Raw genomic sequence first — 22,553 nt, 5'->3', positions numbered from 1 at the left:
GGGTTTTTTATAGTTATTCAGATCAGTCTGGCCCCTCTTTACTGCTTCCAGTGTTATGCTTATAAGAAGCACATGGGATCTTTTTTCGGGAAAAAGGCAATGCACCACATTTATTGAGAATACAGCAGTTAGCATATGCTTTTCAGTCACACATATACACACACTATGCACACAGTCCTGCCAGTTGATGTTTATAGTTACCAGTCTGGAGTCTGGATCAATCTAGTGGCCAGCCAGATTGGTCGCAAAGGGGAGCCGGGCTCTGTCGGTCACAATCCAATGCTCCTGGAGTTATGGCAAGATGAACCCAAAGTCCCATGGCCAAGCATCCTGTTCTTATAGTCTTTTTTTTCTCTGTTGAAGTCTATGGATTTTGCTGTGTCAGTTTGTGACTGGTTACTCCTTAATTGGTGTTATCTTTTGATGTTAACATTCCAAAACACCTCTGAGAGGGTCATCCTGTCCTGGTTTTGATTTAATCAATTGTCTTGTCTTTAGGGGTATCAGCCTCCATATCAGGGTCATCAGTCTGTGCTTCCTTCATTATGGATGCGCGTTGATGGTGTCGTTAAGTCTCTTCACTCCTTCCTTGACCATCTGGCTATAACAATGGCCTTCACACCTTATCTTTTCCTGATGCATACATTCCTCATTCGCACAGTCTTTTACAGAGACCTTCAAAGGTATACAGCCGTTTTTATGTTGAGCAAGAAAAGGCATTGTAAATTAAACCTTACTAAATCTTGTAATCAAAACAGTTCACATTGTGGCCCAGGCCTTCAACATTCCTCTAATCTCCTTAACATAGACACAACACAAGATCCTGTCTCTTACTTACTAAACCTTAAAACAAATAAATGTATATTTAAATAGAATGCCTAATTTATAATACATATAGGAAACCATAGTAGACATTATAACTTATCCTAAAACAAAAGGGTGACCATAATCAGTCATAAGGATTGTTCTGGTCTGTCCCTGCCTTAACATCGGTACAGACACTGACAGTCTGTCGGATGCATTTCTACTAATGTCCCAGAGGGTCATTCCTTTCTGCTATTCAAAAAGGGTGGCTGGCAGGATGATCAAATCATACATTAATTCTTATAGTACAAATATAAAATCCCAGGAAGGGTTTCAGTGCCAGCTATGCAGATTTTCCAGTTGCTAACATATTTCTGGAAGTGACACAGTTCAAGATAGTTACAGTGCAGTCAGGGACATGGCTTCTCTCTCGCAGGGAGGTGGCAGCTTTGCCTGTGGGTTGGCATTCATGGCCAAATCTTTGCTAGGAGACAGAGAAGAGTTCTGTGACATCTGTAGTTGGACCATCTGGTTCAAAACTAAGGGCCTAATTCCAAGCTCACTTTCACAATGGAGTTACCTCAGTGTAAGGGAGTGGAGAATCACACCCTACCAGTATAGACACAATTTGTCATGGAGACAGGGTGACCAGACAGCAAATGTGAAAAATTGGGACAGGGGGTAGGAGATAACAGGAGCCTATATAAGAAAAAGACCCAAAAATCGGGACTGTCCCTATAAAATCGTGACATCTGGTCACCCTACATGGAGAAGCAGCAAGTAATTTCTGCATTGGCCTGCCACATGAGATTAACACTGTTCATTGCAGTTCGCCAAGGGCTAAACACTCACGCTGAGACATATCTTACTCCACTAGTCGTCAGTGGGACTACTTGCAGTGTAAAGTACTGTTGAGTATGCGTAAAGGTATCTGAATCCAGTCCTAAAAGCTGAGTGTTTCTCATCACAGTTCATGAAGGAAGGGAGAGTGTCCTCTTACTGACAACTGTTGCCCCATAGAAAGACATCTCCTTTCCCAAAGCTGAAGTATCTCCTGTGCATTCAGGCAGCAATATCCTCCAGCTCATAAGGACTGAATTAGCAGGGCCTGTGGGAAAAGATAGATAATGTTAAATAATTGTACTTGTTTATATTTGGGTTTGATAACTGGACACTTAATTAATCCAGTGTTGAATGCATAACACAAGAAGATAAAAATTATAACAATTTTGAGACAATGTGCAAAATCACAGGTGCTTTGCTGCAAATTAATTCAATATTTTATTTCTGTTTGAAGACAGACCTTCTTGAACAAGTGACACTCATGCAGTTATCTAATTAGAAGAGGTCACAAAACAGATCTATGTTGAAATAGCATGTAATTACTAATTAAGTAAACTAATTGCTGCTTTAAACCACTGTTTCATTAAATTCTAATACTGAGCTGGGAAAAGCATTCTGCACACCAAGCAAACCCAATGAATTCTGGTTTTGCAGTGCTGTGCAAAGGTGCAATTTATAAAACTGGCACCAAGTGAAAAACAATATTTTAAATGCTAAAAGCTTGTGTTGTCCCCGTGCAGAATCCTCACTGCAACTGCTGTACACAGAATGACTCCAGTCTTTTATGGAGTGACCACACTGGCTTAGGTGATCTACCCAATGATGAGAGACCCTCATCATCAGGTTCAGACAGGCTCCTTCTAAACACCTAGGACGTAGAGCTTTCACTTGGGCATTGAACAAAATGCTGAAAAGGCAAAGGAAGCCACAACAAATAGTTGTTTCTTTCTTTGTTCCCTGTGTTTTCATGTGTGTGTGACTCTATAGTTCAGAGATTTTTTTGAAATTATGATTTTTTTTATTCATTATGGCTGTAGAACCTGTTGAAAAGGCTTTATTGGAAAAATGTGTTTTGTTTACACTTTGATCTAAGCTGGGGCTCACTCCGCTATCTTAGGGCAAAATGTTGTGTAGCTGGGTTCCTAGCATTGAGACTAGCCAGGCAGGTGCTCAGGTTATGGCAATGTGTTGCCATTAGATGATTATCTGCATTGCATTTACTTCACTCATCCAGAAAGCAGGCTGAAAATCCTGTGAGAAAAGACAACATTTGTCTGGACAGGAGTTTGCAATTCAGGTCAGGCTTCAAGAAAAGATTTGGCTTGAAATAAAGGAGTTGCCATGCCAGAACAGACACATTAGTCCAGAGCATTTGGTCGTAAGAAAGAAAGAAAATGTCAATGAGAATTATGAGAAACATTCTTTTGAGTCAGGAACGACTAAGCTCCTTTAGAAAGTAGTTTTGCAATTCATGTCTCTCTAGTTTCATATTCTATGGCTGCACCCTATGATGTCTTCAATAAAATGTATAATTATGCTGTAGGACTTCATTTAGGCAAGATAACCTTAAATTTTAGCTCAGAGAATATTAGTTTTCACTTGCTTTATGTTCAGTCTGGATTATAATTAGATTATCTAGTGACACCTAGTGACAGAGACCGGAACACAGATACATCCAAGGGATGTTTGCATTGGAGAGGCTGATGCTGTGTAAAGTATGACGTGCAAGCTTGCTGCTTGCCAGAGATTCTACTTGGGGAGAAAAACTCTAGCCATTCTTGCCTAGTAACATCATAATAATTAAAAATAATTGTCCAGGCTTTAGGCTCACCACATAATAAAGTCAATTGTGGTTGTGAATGGATCCCTCAGGGGCCCTTGATAGTAAAAGACCTTCAAGCATGAGGCCATTGCGACGAGAAGAGAGACTGGACATGGGAGTGGGGTATGAAAGAGCCATAGGGAGGGAGGCGAGATGAAAGCACTGTGAAGAGCATAGGGGGTAAACCACTTTTTTTGCAAATCGAAAGTGCTGCTGTTGCCATGGGGGGGGGGGGGGAAGAGTTTAGTCTAGAATTGGAAGTGGATGGGATACTCTCAGCTCCTCGGGAGGCTGAACAGGGCATGACCTATACATGGAAGATGTTGGCATATGAGGCAAGGGTTGGAGAGTAGTGGAGGCTTTAGAGGGTTAGGGACAAGAGAAGATACCTGCTACATGCAATTTTACAAGGGCTTGCCATTTTCTTAAATGACGGGCTGGATTCTCTGGTGTGCTGAGGTCACCCTGTGAGAAGTGTGTGAACGGCCAGTAGGGAATTGTACAATGCACAGAAGCTGTCTTCTGACAGAAAGCTGGTGGAATCAGCTGTACCACATACTACACTAGCAAAAAGAAATGACTCATGGGCAGCCTGTGAATAGGGAGGGAAAGATTGTAGTGGACTAGAGCTCCCTGCACCCAATCCATCACTGACATATGGTCCTGTGCAGTCCTAACTTGCACAAGAGCAGGGCACCCCTGAAATCAGGGCGCTGCAGCTGGATCCCTCAGGCCCCCTCTCCACTCCATCTTTATGTAGCTGTACATTCAGCTCACACAGATGTGCAGATCTTACAATTTTTGCTGCCCTCTACATATTTATATTAGTTTGGAATAATTTCAGTGCACTGAAAGCACCTTAAAAACACTTTTAAAACCGTAGAATAGATTCAGGAGGAAGCATAGCCAGTTTTCTTTTTAACTCCCGAGTATGGTATGTATGACTGCATAGGATGAGAATGTAGTGCAATGAATAAAATGGTCCCTAGAGTTTGTTCATATCTTCCACCAGAAAAGAGGGAGAGGGGCTGGGAGGCAGAAAAGTCCATAGTGAGAGGGGAGAAATGTAGGGTGTTTCAGAGGCAGCTGAGCCCATTTTCTCCAAATGCAAATGGTTGGAGCCTGTTGCAGTGGATTCCCTCCATGTGCAGAGCTAAGAGGGCCAGTTAGCTTAAACTCTTCAAGGCAGGGGCCATCTACTACTGTGTTTGTACGGTGCCTAGCACAATTCTTACCACTGGATGTTCTTGATTGGCTTTTAGGTACTGCTGTAATAAACATCTTTAAGCAGATTAAATGGAAAAGATCACTATGACAGTGCAACTGCTATTTAACAATGGATTTATTTTTATTATTATTTGTGCATACCCACTATTTACTGACATTTTCACTGGCACTCATCTCGAAGACTGGAATAACAGAAATGAAATTCAACAGTACAAAGTGCAAGATCATGCACTTAGGATCTGAAAATAAGAACATTTGCTATAAATTGGGCTTATCAATTGGAAATGACAGGAGAGACCTGTGTGTGTGGGTCTACCACAGGATGACTATGAGCCACAGATGTGATGCAGCTCAAAAAAAGGTTGATGCAATTGTAGGATGATGTAGCAGGCAAGACAATTTTAATAGAGATAGAGAAATATTAATGCCATTGTACAGGGCACTGGCAGGGCTGCCCAGAGGATTCAGGGGGCCTCAGGCAAAGCAATTTTGGGGGCCTCTTCCATAAAAAAAAGTTGCAATACTATAGAATACTATATTCTCGTGGAGGCCCCTGTAGGGCCCGGGGCCTGGGACAAATTGCCCACTTCTCCCCATCTCCCTCCCCCCCCCCCCCCGGGTGGCCCTGGGCACTGGTAAGACTCTTCTAGAATACTATGTACAATTTTGGTCGCCTATATTCAAGGAAGATGAATTCAAACTGGAACAAGTGCAGAGAAGAGCTACTGGGATCATCAGGGGAATGGAGGGCCTAGCTTATGAGAGGAGATTGGATTTAGGCTAGCAAAATAAAGGCTGGGAGGGGAGATGACCATTCTCTATAAATACATTAGGGGGTAAACACCAAGGAAGGTGAAGAGCTATTTAAGCTAAAGGCCAAGGCTGGCACATGAACACATGGGTATAAACTGTCTATACACAAATTCAGGCTGGAAATTAAAGGGTTTCTAACCGTCAGAGAGGTAAGGTTCTGGAACAGCCTCCCAACAGGAGTTGTGGGGGCAAACAATTAGTTTTAAGAGCGAGCTGGACCAATTTATGAGGGGGTTGTATGACAGGGTTACTTGTGATGGTGCCAGCAGGGCTCAACAGCCCTGGGAGTCCCTTCCAGTTTATGTCCCATCCAGTCATGCTTCAGGGTTTCAGCTGGTCATCTGGAAGGGTTAGGAAGGGTTCCTCCTACCCCCCACCAGTGTATTCTGGTTTGTTTGTTTGAGTTTTTCTTTCTCCTTCCTCTGAAGCATCAGAGATGGCCAGAGCTGGAGATGGGACACTGGACGAGGTGGCCAATGCTCTGAAGTGGTGCTGGCTGGTTCCTTGATCACATGTTCAGGGTCTAACTGATCGCAATATGTGGAAAAGAATATTCCCCGAGGTCAAAATGGCAGTGGCCTTGGGTTGGGGTGGGCTCCTCTTCCTCTGCAACTTGGAGCATGGGTCACTTACCAAGATTATCCAGGTATATCTCAATTAAGCAATTCCCTGCCATTGAAGGGGCCATGGGCACTGATGCATGTCCTCAGTCCCTTCTATTCTCTGCTGTCTAATCTCCTGTAGGCTGTAATATTTGGTCTGATTTAGGTTGCTGGGTTTAGTGTTTAGATGCTGGGTGGTGTTGGTTGCCTGCGATATACAGAAAGGTGGAGTAGATGATCTGGTGGTCCCTTCTAGCTTTAATTCTTTGGCTCAAATCTCTGGCAGGTTTTCTGTCTTGGCATCCATTTGAATCATACAGGATGTAGTGAGGCGGGGTGGCCTCCCGAGGATCTGGAGTGGGAGGGCCCTCGCGCTGAGCCCTGGTGGGCAGAACCAGGGTTTAGTTGCCCCTCCCCCAAGAAGTGGGTGGGATGGGCAGGAAGTATAAAAGGTGGCCCAGAAAGCTCAGTAGGGAGGCAACCACTAGAGCCACCAGATGCCTCCCGTGGCCTCCCGAGCTGGGAATCAGCGGAGGGTGCCTAGGGAGCAGAGGACCGAGGACAGAGGGTGAGTCAGCGTGTTGCAGCGTGGATACCCGCTGACCCAGTGACAAAGTGCTTTGTCACTGCTAGGACAATGGGCTGGGATGCAGTAGAGTGGGTGGGCCTGCGTCCCCTCTGCCACCACAACCCAGGGTGGCAGTCTCCCTTCCTCAGACAGATGCTAGAGCAGGGGTCTGCAACCTTTCAGAAGTGGTGCCGAGTCTTCATTTATTCACTCTGATTTAAAGTTTTGTGTGCCAGTAATACCTTTTAACATTTTTAGAAGGCCTCTTTCTATAAGTCTATAATATATAACTAAATTATTGTTGTATGTAAAGTAAACAACGTTTTCAAAATGTTTAAGAAGCTTCATTTAAAATTAAATTAAAATGCTGATCTTACGCCGCCAGCCTGCTCAGCCCGCTGCTGGTCTGGGGTTCTGTTCACCTAGGCCGGCAGTGGGCTGAGCGGGGCCTGCGGACGGGACCCAAGACCTGGGGGTGGGTTCAGGGGTCAGGGCAGAGGGTGTGGTGTGTGTGGGGGGATTCAGGACAGAAGGCCGGGTGTGTGGGGGGGATTCAGGGGTAATAGAAGAGGGCTGGGGTGTGTGGGAGGTATAGGGCAGAAGGCTGGGTGTATGTGGGGTTCAGGGCAGAGGGCAGTGGGAGGGTGTGGGGGGGTTCAGGGGTCAGGACCGAGGGCTGGGGGGGTACAGGGCAGAAGACTGGATGGGTGGGGGGTCAGGGCAGAGGGCAGTGGCAGGGTGTGGGGGGTTCAGGGGTCAGGGCAGAAGGCTGGGGGGGTGTGGGGTTCAGGGCAGAGGGCAGTGGGAGGGTGTGGGGGGGTTCAGTGGTCAGGGCAGAGGGCTGGGGGTGTGGGGGGTACAGGGCAGAAGGCTGGTGTGGGGGGGTTCAGGGGTCAGGGAAGAGGGCTGGGGTGTGGGGGGTTGTAGTGAAGTGGCCTGGCTCCCAGCCGCACCTGAGAGGGACGAGCCAGAACAGCTGCCTCAGTGGGCGGAGCCACCGCCACCTGTTCCCCCCCCCAGAAGTCAAGGGGCGGGACAGGAAGTATAAAGGCCCGGGCCCAGTGCTCAGTTGCTGCCTGGCCGCCGGAGAGGACAGACGTTACTGACCGAGCTCCTGCTGGACCGAGCCTCTCCCGAGCCCGGTACCCTGAGGAGGGCTGGCCGAGCCTTCCCCGAGCCCGCTACCCCAGGGAGCCGACCCCAGTCCGGCTACAGCAGACTTCAAGCCAATGTTGGTGTGTTGCGGTCAGGACCCCACCGACACAGCAGCAGACTAACTGCCGCTGCTAGGGCCCCGGGCTGGGACACAGTGGAGTGGGTGGGCCTGTGTCCCCCCTGTCACCCCCCTCACGGGTGGCAGTCTCCCCCTCACACCCACGGTCAGGCATAGAAGCCTGGACTTACTGTTGTTTGCTCAGCTCTGGCCTGAGGACCTGAGCCCTAAAGTACTGTTGTTTGCTCGGCTCCTGCCTAAGGACCTGAACCCCTGAACGGCTGTGGGTTTGCTCAGCTCCTGCCTGAGGACCTGAGCCCTCAAGTACTGACTTTGTTTGCCCCGCCCTGCCTGAGGGTCTGTGCCTCTGAACTATTGCTTGTTGCCCCGCCCTGCCCTAGGGCTTGGGCTTAAGAGACTGTTTGCTCGGCCCCTGCCTGGGCGTCTGAGCCTACGAACTACTGTTTGTTGCCCCGCCCTGACCTATGGCTGGGCCTTAACTACTGTTGGTTTTGCTCAGCCCTGCCTGAGGGCCTGAGCCCAGGTACTACTATTTACTGTCCCGCTCTGACCTTGGGCTTGGACTCTGGAGACTGAACTGCTCACTAGCCTCGCGTAGTGAGGCGGCCTGGCTCCCAGCCGCACCTGAGAGGGCCGAGCCCCCACACCGGACTCTTACAGGGGTGTAGGGCAGAAGGCTGGGTGTGTGGAGGGGTTCAAGGGTCAGAGCAGAGGGCTGGGGGTGTGGGGGGTGCAGGGCAGAAGGCTGTGTGTGTGGGGGGGTTCAGGGGTCAGGGCAGAGGGCTGGGAGTGTGGGGGGGTGCATGGCAGAAGGCTGGGTGTGTAGGGGGTGTCAGGGCAGAGGGCAGTAGGGGTGTGGGGGGGTTCAGGGGTCAGGGCAGAGGGCTAGGGGGTGTGGGGGTGCAGGGCAGAAGGCTGGGTGTGTGTGGAGGTCGGGGCAGAAGGCTGGGGTGCTTGGCTCGTAGGGGTGCTCCCAGCCCCCTGCTCTGAGCGGCTCATGGCAGGGGGCTGGAAGGGATGTGCCCTGTCCCACCTGTTGGAAATATTTTGCTAGCTTGGCACCTGGTAGTGTGGGAAGCTAGAATGTTTAGGTTTCTAGGAGATAGTGTGGGAAACCTGGGATGTTTAGGTTTCTAGATTAGGTTAATTAAGTTGTGAGTTTTGTTATGAGAAGTTGGCCTTGGCTAGCTTCTCTCTAGCAGGCATAATAGGATAATAAATTTGAAGCTGTCTAGGATGATGTTACCCTATGAAGTTATAGCAGTGCTTGTGTGTATTTTGTTAACCAATTAGCAATTGCTTGCTTGCCTGCTTCAAAAGTATAAAGATGTATGCTGGAGAGAAATAAATGACTCTGCTTCCAATCACATTGACTGCTGAGCTTTGTCCACGTCCGCCAATGCGACGCAACAAATGGTGACCCCAACGTGATTGAATGAGGACAGTGTTGGTGGCCTGAACTGAAAAGAAGAAAAGGAGGCGCACCTGAGTCTCAGTGTCGAGCGGCTAGGAGCCGCAGGGCGTCCGAAAAGAGGGGCGCACCTGAGCTCAGTGTCGAGCGGCGGCCGCAGGGCGTCCGAAAAGAAGGGCGCACCTGAGTTCAGTGTTGAGCGGCTAGGAGCCGTAGGGCGTCCGAAAAGAGGGGCGCACCTGAGCTCAGTGTCGAGTGGCAAGCCGCAGGGCGTCTGAAAAGGGAGGCACACCCCAGCCCAGAGGTGAGCAGCTAATATGGGAACCACTGCATCAGCGGAAGAAAGGACGGTGCATGAATGTTTGATGCGCATCGCGGAGCGGCAGGGAGAGAAGCTCCTCTAACGTTATCCCGTCTGCTGCGGTGGGGACGGAGAAGGGGACTTTCTGTTCAACCAAGTACAATTTTTGATAAAACTGTTTGGGAGCGGCTAGGCTCCGAGCTTTGGAAGTCGGTGGCTCAGGGCGATAAGGAGGCCTTCTCCCTGAGTCCAGTATGGAATAAGGCGAAGGAGATAGTAGAAACTCTCACGGCCGAGGCAGGAGTGCAGGCGGCCCTTTCTGAGCTTTGCCGCCCAACGCCCGGAATGCCTTCTGTGTTGCCGGTTGGAGCCAGAGAGTTTTTCGGTGGTGAGGACACGATGATACCTTTGGCTTCCGACCCGGATGATTTTGCCCCTGCTATGGACCCACTACCCTCCAATGTGGCTCTTGGCCCCGACGAGATTGATCCTGCTACAGTTCCACTACCCCCCGATACGCCCGAGCCTATGGACATAGCTTCGCCGTATGCACCCCCCCCAAAGCCATGCCGTGTTCACGGGGTCTGGGGGTGCCATGATTGCGGGGAAGCAGAGGGGGCTCGGCTGGACAATGCGCCATCAAAGACATATCCTGACTTGACTACGCTTACCCAATTTACTCAGCCTGATGCCTTTTATAAGGAGATGGAGCGCCAGGGTCAACAGCTCCAAGACATTTATAATAAGTTGGATCAAATGCAAGGTTTTCCACCTGGATCATCGCGTTCGCATCTTCACGAGTGTTTTCATCCGACTCGTCCTTCCGCCCCGCCTGCCCCTGGGGACCCTTCAACTGGGGACCCTCCGGATCCGGTACAGCGCTGGCATGGAGTTTTAAAGGAAGCCATCCTTGAAGGTTTGACACCTGAGGCTTTTCCAGTGATTACGCCAGACCCTCAACAGCCAAACCGTCGCCAGTGGGTTCCTTTGGATTGGAAGTTGATTCGTGAGGCACAGAAATCGATTATGGCTTATGGACTAGATAATCCGTATGTACAGTCTATAATTGAACAGGTGTTTATTGGACAGGCAATGTGTCCATATGATGCGATTAAGCTAGCTGATATGCTTCTTACGCCTACCCAGAGACTTTTGTGGAAAGATGATTGGGCTAAAAGAATTGATTTGGCCCTTGTCCGCAATTTGGATTTACCGGACGGTGATATTCGGCGTGTGGCTACTGTCGATATGCTTTTGGGGACCGGCCGCTTTGTTGAACCGCATTTGCAAGCCCGCCTCGACCCCCGAATCCTGCAGCAATCACAGGAACTGGCTCTGGCTGCCCTTAAAGCGGTGCCCCAGATGGGGAAGCCGGCCCCTCCATATGCTAAAATTACACAAGGCCCGCTGGAACCTTATGCTACCTTTTTGGATCGCCTCCGAGAGGCTATTGATCGATCTCCTAATCTGACACCAGAGGCCAGAACCGCAGTTGGACTTGATCTGGCCACCCAGAATGCAAATCCCACTTGCCGCCGCATACTAGCCACCTTGCCAAGGACTGCGACCCTGATGGACATGATTGAGGCGTGTAACAGGGCCGCTATGTTTGAAGAATCGGATAAAGCTACAATTCATGCTAAGGCACATGCCACTGCACTGGCCGTTGCATTACAACCCTTGGTCGGGCGCAAGCGAGGGGCCAGACGGCCTGCCCGGTCAAACGGCCTCTGTTTTGCTTGTGGGAAGCCCGGACATATTCGGCGGAACTGCCCTGTGCAACGTGGGCAGCGACCCCCTGATGTGTCGCCTAAAGCCACTACCGGCGTTTGTGCACGATGTCAAAGGTATGGCCATCGCGCCTTTGAGTGTTGGTCGCGCCGCAGCAAGGATGGAACACTGCTGCCGGGAAACGGACCGCGGAGCACCCCTCGGAGGAGCGCGACGACACAAGTGCCTCCACCCACCAATCCGGCTGCCTGGAACGCCTCACCGGAGCAACCCGTGGCAGTGCCGGAGTGGATGTGGCCACAGCGACAGACACAGTCATAGAGGATGACAAAGTCCATGTTCTTCCTTCTAATACTGATGGCCCACTAGGATTTGGACTGAGTGCCCTTTTGATCGGCCGCTCGTCAACATCAAAACAAGGTATTTTTGTTTTGCCTGGCCTTATTGATGCTGACTATACGGGAAATATTGGGATAATGGTACGTGCCCTTTGTCCCCCTATAACCATCACTGCTGGCACGCGTTTGGCCCAATTGATACCTTTTAAGGGGTGTGTGCCCAGGACGACCCAGCTTGACCGCGGGTCTCGGGGGTTTGGATCTACTGGACCTCCCCAAATTGCCTTTGCCATGGAAGTCACCCCGCGTAAGCCCATTCGAACTGTTCGCCTCCAGGGCTCTGATGGGCGACAGATTGTTCATGATGCCCTCTTGGACACGGGGGCCGATGTGACTATAATTCCCTCTTGATTTTGGCCGGAGTCTTGGCCCTTGCGGGATGCCGCCACGCCTGTGAGCGGGATTGGCGGGACTCAGTTGACTCGCATTAGTGTGGATTTTATTACCATTGTTGATGTGGAAGATCCGGCCACAAGCGCGAAGGTTCGCCCTTATGTGATGCAGGCTCCGATCTGGCTACTAGGTCGAGATTGCTTAAGTCAGTGGGGCGTTGTGCTGCAGAATTCACCTTTTGCCTAGCGGCCATTGAGGGGCGACCGATCCTTCAGCTGGAATGGACAACTACCACACCGGTCTGGGTCGCTCAGTGGCCGCTGCATAAAGACAAGCTCGCCCGAGTACATGAACTTGTGCAGGAACAACTGGCTAAGGGTCATCTTGAACCCTCCCTTAGCCCCTGGAATACTCCTATTTTTACCATACCCAAAAAATCTGGGCGTTGGCGTTTGTTACAAGATCTACGCGCTGTTAATGCTGTGATGAAGGACATGGGCGCCCTCCAACCTGGGCTGCCCACACCTACTATGCTTCCGCATGGATGGCCCTTGCTTGTTATTGATCTCAAGGATTGCTTTTTTACCATTGCTTTGCATCCTGCGGACCGAGAGAAGTTTGCCTTTTCCGTGCCTTCTGTGAATAAGGCTGAACCTGTCAAGCGGTATCAATGGACTGTTCTGCCACAAGGTATGAAAAATTCTCCTACCATTTGTCAGTTGTATGTTGCTTGGGCCATAGCGCCCCTGCGAGCGGCACATCCTGACTGGATTATTTATCATTACATGGATGATTTGTTGTTTACCAGCGCCCACCTTTCAATGGAAGCAGCCATTGCTGAGATTGACTCTGTGTTACAAAAGGCTGGTTTGGTTATTGCCCCAGAAAAGATTCAACAGCAAGCCCCGTATCGGTATCTTGGTATGGAGATAACCGATTCGATTGTGCGGCCACAGAACTTAACCATTCAATTGGATATTCGGAATTTACATGATGTGCAACGTTTTGTGGGTGACCTACAGTGGATTCGCGGTCTCTGTGGAATTACAAATGAGGATCTTGCACCCTTCCTTTCCTTGCTAAAGGGTGGTCGTGCCCCGGAGGAGCCTCGCTCTCTTCAAGCTGAACATCATATTGCCCTGCAAACCATTGCAAATAAGTTAGCCACGCGGTACTCTGGACGCATTTATCCGGATTTACCTGTTTTCTTGGCCATTTTGTCCACGGATGTTTCCCTGACAGCCCTGCTTTTTCAGTGGCATGAAGCCCTTTTTGATCCACTTGTGGGCATTGAGTGGGTCTTTCCGCCTTCGCATTATGCCACCACTGTGACCACGCGACTTGATGCAGTCGCTCATCTTATTCGAGTGGCCCGACAGCGTTTGTTAGCCATTGCGGGCATGGATCCGCACGTGATTTATTTGCCCTTTGATGATGCTACCGTGACTCAGTTGCTTGTTACTCACCTTTCCTTTGTACTTGCCACCATGGATTATGCCGGTCAGTTTAGTAGCCATTTTCCCCCACATCGGTTTTTTGCTACTATGCTGCCCTTGGAGAAAGCTCTGATGTTACGGTCCAGTCCTGTTGCTGGCCTCACCGTTTTTACTGACGCCAGCGGCAGTGCTCAGCGTGCGGGACTTCTTTGGTTTGCTGATAATCGCTGGCACCACGAATTTGTTCTTGCTGATGGCTCCTTGCAGGTTCTGGAGCTTCGTGCTATTGTTCGAACCTTTGAAAAGTGGCCCGATACTCCATTGAACATTGTTAGTGACTCCTTGTATGCTGTGGGTGTGCTTCGTCGTTTGGAGCGATCCCTGTTGGGCCGAGTCACGAATGCCGTTTTGTGGACTGCTCTTTTTCAGCTTTGGCATTTGCTGAATGCTCGCCGGTGCCCTTATTTTGTTATGCATATTCGGAGCCATTCTGGACTGCAGGATGGTCTTGCCGAAGGCAATGCCCTGATTGATCATTTGGTTGGCGCTGCCCAAGTTCCAAATTTCTTTGCCCAGGCACGGGTCTCTCATGAATTTTTCCACCAGTCTGCTCGTGCTTTGGCACGCCAGTTTGCGATTTCTATCACTGATGCTCGTGCTATTGTGGCCTCCTGCCCTGATTGTCAACAACATGTGTTGCCCCTTGTTTCCGGTGTTAACCCCCGTGGCCTTTTGTCCCTTCAGATCTGGCAGTCGGATGTTACCACGTTTGCTGAGTTTGGTACCTTGTGCAATCTTCATGTTACCATTGACACCTTTTCTGGTTTTGTTTGGGCAACAGCACTTACTTCTACCAGCTCCCGCGATGTGATTAAGCATTGGCAAGCCTGTTTTGCTGTTATGGGGGTTCCTGCGCTCATTAAGACTGATAATGGCGGAGGTTATGTTTCGCATCGCACTGCCCAGTTCCTCTTACAATGGGGTGTGCAGCATTCTACCGGTGTTCCTGGCAATTCTACTGGACAAGCTATTATTGAGCGTGCCCATGCGTCCTTAAAGGCGCTTCTTTTGAGACAGAAAGGGGGCATTCGGAGTGAAAGGGCAGACGCTTTGGACAAGACGCCTGCCGCTCGTTTGCTGAAAGCTCTTTATGTGCTCAATTGGCTACAGCTTGGGAAAGACAGCCAAGTACCCCCCGCGATTAAACATGTTGGTGGGATAACCGGGGACGAGCAGGCTACAAGCCCACGACCCTCGGTCAAATGGTTCGATTATCAGCAGCAAGCTTGGAAAGGACCAGTTGACTTGCTAACGTGGGGGAGGGGTTATGCTTGTGTTTCCACTGACGCAGGTCCTAGGTGGATACCGGCGAAATGGGTCCGACCTTGGCTGCATCTTCGGGCGCAACAACAGACAGATTCGGACGAGCCACATGAGACGCGCCCAGACGCCGAGGAGCCAGAGCCCCTGGAGAATAATTGCTCGCTGGCTACGCCAGGACTTCTGCCCGCCTTTCTTGATTTTGTGTGATTGCATACTAATTGCTGTGTGCCCTTTTGTTGCCCATAGGTTTGGAGACGTGCGCCCCGGGCACTACAGCATGGCCCGTCTCTCACTGCGTCCCACAAGCCGCCGTGATCCTGGCCTGGGCTCCTATTCTGCTGGATGCGGAGAGTCAGCCTCGCCTGGTTTTGCTCTGTTGCTTGTTTTGGCGCTCCTTGTGAGGGGAGGCGCCACGTATGATCTTATACCCCCAGTGAATGCCTGGCTGACTTTGGCGCAGAGTGCCATAAATACAACGGCCTTCTGCCTGCCCCATGTTCCTGCGGTGGGGGCCCTTATGGAAACCTGCTTTGTGGGTGTGTGTACTGAATTGGAGGTGTTGCAGCAGCACACTTGGTTGTCTCGTATCCCCAAGGATATATCTTATGCAGAGTTGTATGCCTTGGGCCCTGGAGCCACTTTAGATAAGTTAGATGCCAGCATGTATTCGTTTCGTTTGGCTAATGTGACAGCTGCTACTACGTGTATGAATTTTGTTAATGCTAAGCATGTAGCTGTTAATCATGATAATGTGGAGCTTGTTTGTCGCCATAAGAGGGATGTATCCTTTGCCTATGGACACATGAAGTTACCCCTGGGGTGGTTTCTGTTATGCGGCCGCACAGCCTTTACTTATGTTCCAGCTAATAGTTCAGGTGGCCCCTGTGCTATTGGCCGTGTGGCCCCTTTGTTGTTTCCCCATCCCAGTGTGAGAGGGCCTCGCCAATGGCGTGACAGTATTCCCTTGAGCCCTACCTGTAAGGCAGATGTTACCTTGTTTTCAGAACAAGAGGCAGCAGCCCTTGCCTTTACCCTGGTGGGCATCCCTGGTTTGGTGGTGCATAATTACCACGCCGTTGCACACCTTGCCTGTACTGTGGCAAAGGCCTTGAATTTGACCTCCACTGTTCTTGCCTTGTTAACTCAAGAGATGGGAGAAGTTCGTCGAGGAGTTTTGCAAAATCGCTTAGCCATTGATTATTTGTTGCTGCTGCATGGTCATCCCTGTTCTGATTTTGTGGGTATGTGCTGCTTTAATATTACAGATGCGAGTGCGGCTATTGAAAAAGATCTGGATCGTTTGCGCCATCTAGCGGAGGGCATTCGCCAGCACCAGGGTGATTTCTGGTTGTGGTCATGGCTGTCGTCGCTACGTGGCTGGGCTGCACATTTGTTACAAGGGTTAATGTTAGGCATGCTTTGTATTTTTGTTGCCTGCCTTTTGTATTTTTGCTATGGGTGTGCCCGCCGCTGTTGCTGTGTGGCACGCACCTTGGCAGGCCCCTCCTGGCCCCTTGGGCCACTTGCATTACCTGGAGGGAGAATGTGATAGGTGAGAGCAGGGCACTGCGGAAGATATTGTTACGGTTTAGTCAGACAGTTGGTGTTTTTAATTTGTGTTTTTAATTTGCCTTTTGCTTTGGCTTGTGTAGCTTGCCGTTTGATATTATGAGCTGGATTTGTTTTGCTAATTTTTTTTTTTTGTTTTGATTTTGAGTTAAAGGGGGGAGGTGTTGGAATATTTTGCTAGCTGGCACCTGGCAGTGTGGGAAGCTAGGATGTTTAGGTTTCTAGGAGATAGTGTGGGAAACCTGGGATGTTTAGGTTTTTAGATTAGGTTAATTAAGTTGTGAGTTTTGTTATGAGAAGTTGGCCTTGGCTAGCTTCTCTCTAGCAGGCATAATAGGATAATAAATTTGAAGCTGTCTAGGATGATGTTACCCTATGAAGTTATAGCAGTGCTTGTGTGTATTTTGTTAACCAATTAGCAATTGCTTGCTTGCCTGCTTCAAAAGTATAAAGATGTATGCTGGAGAGAAATAAATGACTCTGCTTCCAATCACATTGACTGCTGAGCTTTGTCCACGTCCGCCAATGCGACGCAACACCCACCCCCTTCCCCAAGGCTCCGTCCCTACCTCTCTCTGCCTCCTCTACAGAGCTGCCCGCACGCTGCCGCTCTTCCCCCTCCCCCTCGCTAGGGCTATCAGCTGATTGGCACAGGGAAGGAGAGGGGGAGGGGCAGGAAAGCACCACGCTGGGGGAAGAAGCGGGGGAGGGGGGAAGCTTGGCTGCCGCAGGACCAAGCTTCTGTCTCCTGCCCCTGCAGGGGAGAGTGGTGGGCGGGGGGCTGAGTGGGGCTGGGGGCCAGGACTGTGGCAGACAGCAGCGTGCCACTCAAAATCGGCTTGCGGGCCGTGTTTGGCACATAGGTTGCCGACCCCTGTGCTAGAGCCTCAGACTCTTTGTCGCCCCACCTTGATCCAGGGCCTGGGCTAATTGACTTTATTTTCTGCTCAGCCTGCTTATGGGCCTGAGCCTCAGACTCTGTGTTGCCCTGGCTTGATCCAGGGCTGGGGCTCATTGACTGTTTGTTTCCCACCCAACTTGAGCACAGGCCTAGGTCCCAGCTGCAAGCGGAGATCACTTCGTTCCTCACGGCGGCCAATATAGCAGGGTGGCCTCCTGAGGACCCGGAGTGGGAGGGCCCCCACACCAGGCCACTACACTTGGTGGAGAATGTGGAAATCTACCCGACCCCTGCAAAAAGGAGTCCCGTGGCTGCCCCTGACAAGTTCTTGGAAAAAATAAAAGAGAGAGAAAGGGATGAAGATGGACAAGCTCCTTCAGTACCTGGCTGAAAGCCAGCAGCAGCAACAGCAACTAGTGCAGCAGTGGGGGCCCAACAACCTCAAGTCCTCTGGGAGTTGGGGGCACAACATTAGGAGCTGCAGCAGCAGTGCCTCCAACAGCTCATGACCTTCCTACCCCAACCCAGTGAGCCCCCATCTGGGGAGGCCGTCGGCCCCACTGTGGCCCCGGTGCCCGTCAGGGTCGCCAAGATGGGACCTAAGGACAATCCAGAAGTGTTCGTGGAGACCTTCTAGCGGGTCACTGTGGTGGCCAGGTGGCCCCAAGAGCAGTGGGCAACCCTCTTGGCCCCATACTTGAGTGGAATCACCCAGACTGCTTACCAGGGGCTGCCAGTTGAAGATGTGCAAGAGTACAGGTGGGTAAAGACAGCCATCCTGGACACCCTGGATATTACATCTGAGACCTTTCGTTGATAACTCTGAAAGGCAACCTACCTTCCAGGGGCCCAACCTTGCACCATTGCCCATGAGATAAAGGACCTTTGCTGGCAGTGGTTGCTCCCAGAGTGGCATTCGGCAGGAGAAGTCGCCGAACAAGTGGTCCTGGAGCAATTCACCCAGATTCTCCTGCCCTGCGGTAGGGCATGGGTATCCGACATCACTCAAAAACTTTAAGCATGACCATCACCTTGATGGAGGACTTCTTGGCTGCTGAAGATCTCATTGGGCTGGGGGCCTGGGCTCTGGGTACCACAGCTAGGGCAATAACCCCAGCGTCGACGCAGAGACCCGGACCCAGACCTGAGCAATGCTCAGGCACCTGCAACTCGGAGAACTGCACCTGCAAATCCCGCATCCCCCCTGATCATTCACAGGGCACACCTCTCGAGGAGCCTTGAGCTTGGCAGGCCCAGATTATCATCGGAGCCCACCTCTAAAAGCGGCGCCCCTGGCAGCGCGTTCCAAAATGGGGCCCTGCTCCACGTGTGTCCATTTCAGACACTTACAGCGGGAATGCCTGGAGATAGACTGTAGCTTTGTCCAGGTCTGCACCGGGGAATCTCGGGCCTGCGAGCCATCCTCCCTGAAGCTGACAACGCCAGTGGAAGTGGTCCCCAAGCCTGTCATGGCTCTCCTGGATTTGGGATGTGGGCCCTCGTACGGCAGGGAGTCATCCCAAACCCAAAAAGGACTGAGGGAGAGATTCGACTCCAGGGTGTTCATGGAGACATAAAAGTATACCCCTGGGTCCGGGTACTTCTAACAATAAATGGGGCTTCCCCGAGAGCTCCTTACCAACCAGGGAACCAATTTCACATCCCGGTTACCCTGTAAAGTGTGTGCCCTGCTTGGCATTTGGAAGCTGCAAACGTCTGTATACCATCCCCAGACAGATGGGCTTGCTGAACACTTTAATAGAACGCTCAAGACATTGCTGAGGAAATTTTCTCCTCAAGAACTGCAAAAGTGGGACCAGCTACTTCCGCTGTTGCTCCTGGCCATCCGTGAGGTACCCCAGTCATCCACTAAGTTCTCCCTCTTTGAACTCTTGTATGGAAGCCAGCCCCACAAGGTACTGGATCTGATGAGAGAGAGAGAGAGTACACCCCTCAACATCCCAAGGGCTCCTCCAATATGTACTGCAATTGCGAGACGGGCTTGACCAATCTGGAACCCTCGCCCGAGAAAATCTTCAGGCGGCCCAAGGGATCCAGGAGTGGTGCTATAACCACGAGGCCTGAACAAGAAGCTTTGCACCTGGGGACCGGGTACTTCTACTCCATGAGTCCCTGGCTACCTTTCAGCGCCATCTTCTGAGTCCACATATCACCTACGTGGCCACTTACCTAGATGACATTGTTATCTATTCTCACCATTGGGAAGAACACTTACTCTGGGAAGCAGCGGTCCTGTGGACCATTCAGAAAGCTTCATTCCCAATGGCAGCTGACACATCAGTGACGTAGTGAGGCCTCCTAAGAACCTGGAGTGGGAGGGCCCCTGCAATGAACCACTACACAAGAAGTCTCACCTTGCTCTGAAATCCATTAAAACTCCCTACAGTAACACAAGGTCTGTCTAAACTAGTTTTTAAAAAGAACTGAAAATCAATGTTATAGATTTACCCTTTGACCACCCACATCTGTACATTCATCCTATGTGTGTCTTAGGGCTCATCTAGATGAATAGTTAGTGCACAGCAAGCAGGGCTGTAAATCTAAAATGCACTAGCGTGCTGCGCACTAACTGTCCATGTGGACCTTAGAGTCATAGAATCATAGAGGTGATCTAGTCCAGGCCCCTGCATTCTAGGCAGGACTAAGTATTATCTAGACCATCCCTGACAGGTGTTTATCCAACCTGCTCTTAAAAATCTCCAGTGATGGAGATTCCACAACCTCCCTAGGCAATTCATTCCAGTGCTTAACCACTCTGAGAGTTAGGAAGTTTTTTCTAATGTCCAACCTAAACCTCCTTTGCTGCAATTTAAGCCCATTGCTTCTTGTCCTATTCTCAGAGGTTAAGAAAAACAATTTTTCTCCCTCCTCCTTGTAACAACCTTTTGCATACTTGAAAATGGTTATCATGTCCCCTCTCAGTCTTCTCTTCTCCAGACTAAATAAACACAATTTTTTCAATCTTCCCTCATAGATCATGGTTTCTAGATCTTTAATCATTTTTATTGCTCTTCTTTCTACAGTTTGTCCACATCTTTCCTTAAATGTGGCACCCAGAACTGGACTTTGCTGCCACACAATAAAATTTCCCTAGAGTGCACTGGCCTATTCTAGTTTCAAAGCAGAGTAGATCAAAGCGCACGAGGGAACTTTCAGTGTGCAGTAGCAAGGTTCACATGGGCAGTTAGTGTGCAGCAGGCTAGTGCAGTTTAGATTTACACCCCCGCTTGCTGTGCACTAACTGTTCATCTAGACAAGTGCTTAGTAGCTCAGCTTACTGTTCCGATAGGTGAAGCCACCTTAAAATATCCTGTTGTAGCTTAATAGATCTTCCAGATGTGACCATTCTTGGTGGAAATGGTTGGGTTGTAGTCTTTGTTCTACCTCCAAACTGGATGTTTTGCCAAGTGCTGTGACAGTTCAGACTGCACAGCTGCCAGGTGCAAACAGTTGATAAATGGGGAAAAGATACAGAGCAACTGAGCAAAAACCAAGTTAACTTAGTGCTTGAGGTGAAAGCCAAGTGCATCATGTCCAGAAATCCTTATGGGAGGGAGCAGGGTCTAATCTCTTTGCTGTCTATAGAATTTGTTGCTGCTTTGCAATAATTGCCCATTCCCAAAAATCACAGGAAAAGCTATGTTCCTGATCCAGAGGGTGCTCCATGCACAGAAATGTGTGTATGCTGCCATCCGCTGCACCTTTAACATGAGCAACGTATGCAGACTAAAAGGAGCAATAGAGAGTGCTCACAGCATGGTAAGATAGCCCCCTGGAATCCTCCCCTGCACTGGCAGGATTCCTTCTAATCAAGAGCCATCTGTGTCCTTGGTCTAAGTCTCTCCATGCAGCCCTTTGTGCACATAGGTACGGCTAGTTTGGAAAATCGGACTAACCCTTCTGTTGCGGGTGGCTCCCAGAGCCTGGCGTCCCACTGCTGCTAACATGATGTGTAGTGGTGTTTCCATTTGTCAGTCAGGGGTTGTCAGGGAGCCAGGCAGCACTGGCCTTGGCATACATTAGGGCAGCCTCCAGGCTTCTCTAAGTTACGCCATCAGTGTATGAGCTCTAAGGGACCACATGCTAGCTGAAAATCAGTCTAGCATAGCTCCACCCCAACACCCCTCCCCATGCTGGCTTGTGGGGAAGATGGTCAGGCAAAGACTGTTGGTGGCATCCTGGACCTTGTAGGTGGTACAATCAAATGACTTTGCACAGGGCTCTAGATTTTCCTGAGTCAGCCTTCTACTCAGGTAGGATTTGGCTTTAATAGCTCTTATTTTAATGGTATTTAAATAGCATTTCTGTGAGTGTCAGTTGTCGACAGGAAATGGAAGTTTTTTCCTGTGGTTAACAATGATTTTACTGCTGATACTGCAGCTTAAAATGTGTCTCTATTAGCACAGATGGCTTTGTATGAGGGCTGTCAAACTATTTAAAAAAATCACCATTAATCACAGTTTTAATTGCACTATTAAACAATAAGAGAGTACAGTTTATTTAATATTTGTGGATGTTGGGGGAAGTGTGTGTGTGTGTATGTCTGTATTGGGGGGAAGTGTGTGTGAGAGAGACTCTGTGTGTGTTGGGGGAGTGCGTGAGAGAGACAGAGTGTGAGAGACAGAGTGTGTGAGTGGGGTTGGGTTGGGTTGGGTGAGCGTGCGCTGTCTCTTTAAGCAGAGCACTCACCCGCCTGAAGGCTTGTTCAGAGAGCAGCAGCCACAGGCAGCTCCCACTTCTCATCCAGAAGCAGCAGCACAGACAGGCTCCCTGTCCCTCCACTCAAGCTCAGTGGAGATGTGTACATGGGGGGGGGGGGGGATGGGACACACTGATATCAGTTTCCACACACGCCCCCCCAGCTCTGCACAGCTGACAAGTTCCAGGGTTCCAGGTCCCCAGCACCTTAGCCAGGGGCAGCTTCAAGGTGTGTGTGTATGTGGGAGTGGTGGGGCAGCTGCAGAGGGCAGCAGAGGGAAGAGGGGCTCCCCTGCTCCGGAGGCACCCCCCTGAGCATGGCTCACTGGGCTGTGGCTAGGGTGACCAGATGTCCCGATTTTATAGGGACAGTCCTGTTTTTTGGGTCTTTTTCTTATATAGGCTCCTATTACTCCCCACCCCCATCCCGATTTTTCTCATTTGCTGTCTGGTCACTCTAGCTGTGGCCCAGTCCACCCACACCCCTCCTGTGCCAGCAGCAGACCCCTCCTGTGCCC

The sequence above is a fragment of the Mauremys reevesii genome, linkage group 1, assembly GCF_016161935.1.
Source record: "Mauremys reevesii isolate NIE-2019 linkage group 1, ASM1616193v1, whole genome shotgun sequence".
Classification (NCBI taxonomy): domain Eukaryota; kingdom Metazoa; phylum Chordata; order Testudines; family Geoemydidae; genus Mauremys; species Mauremys reevesii.
This window is presented reverse-complemented; position numbering follows the sequence as displayed.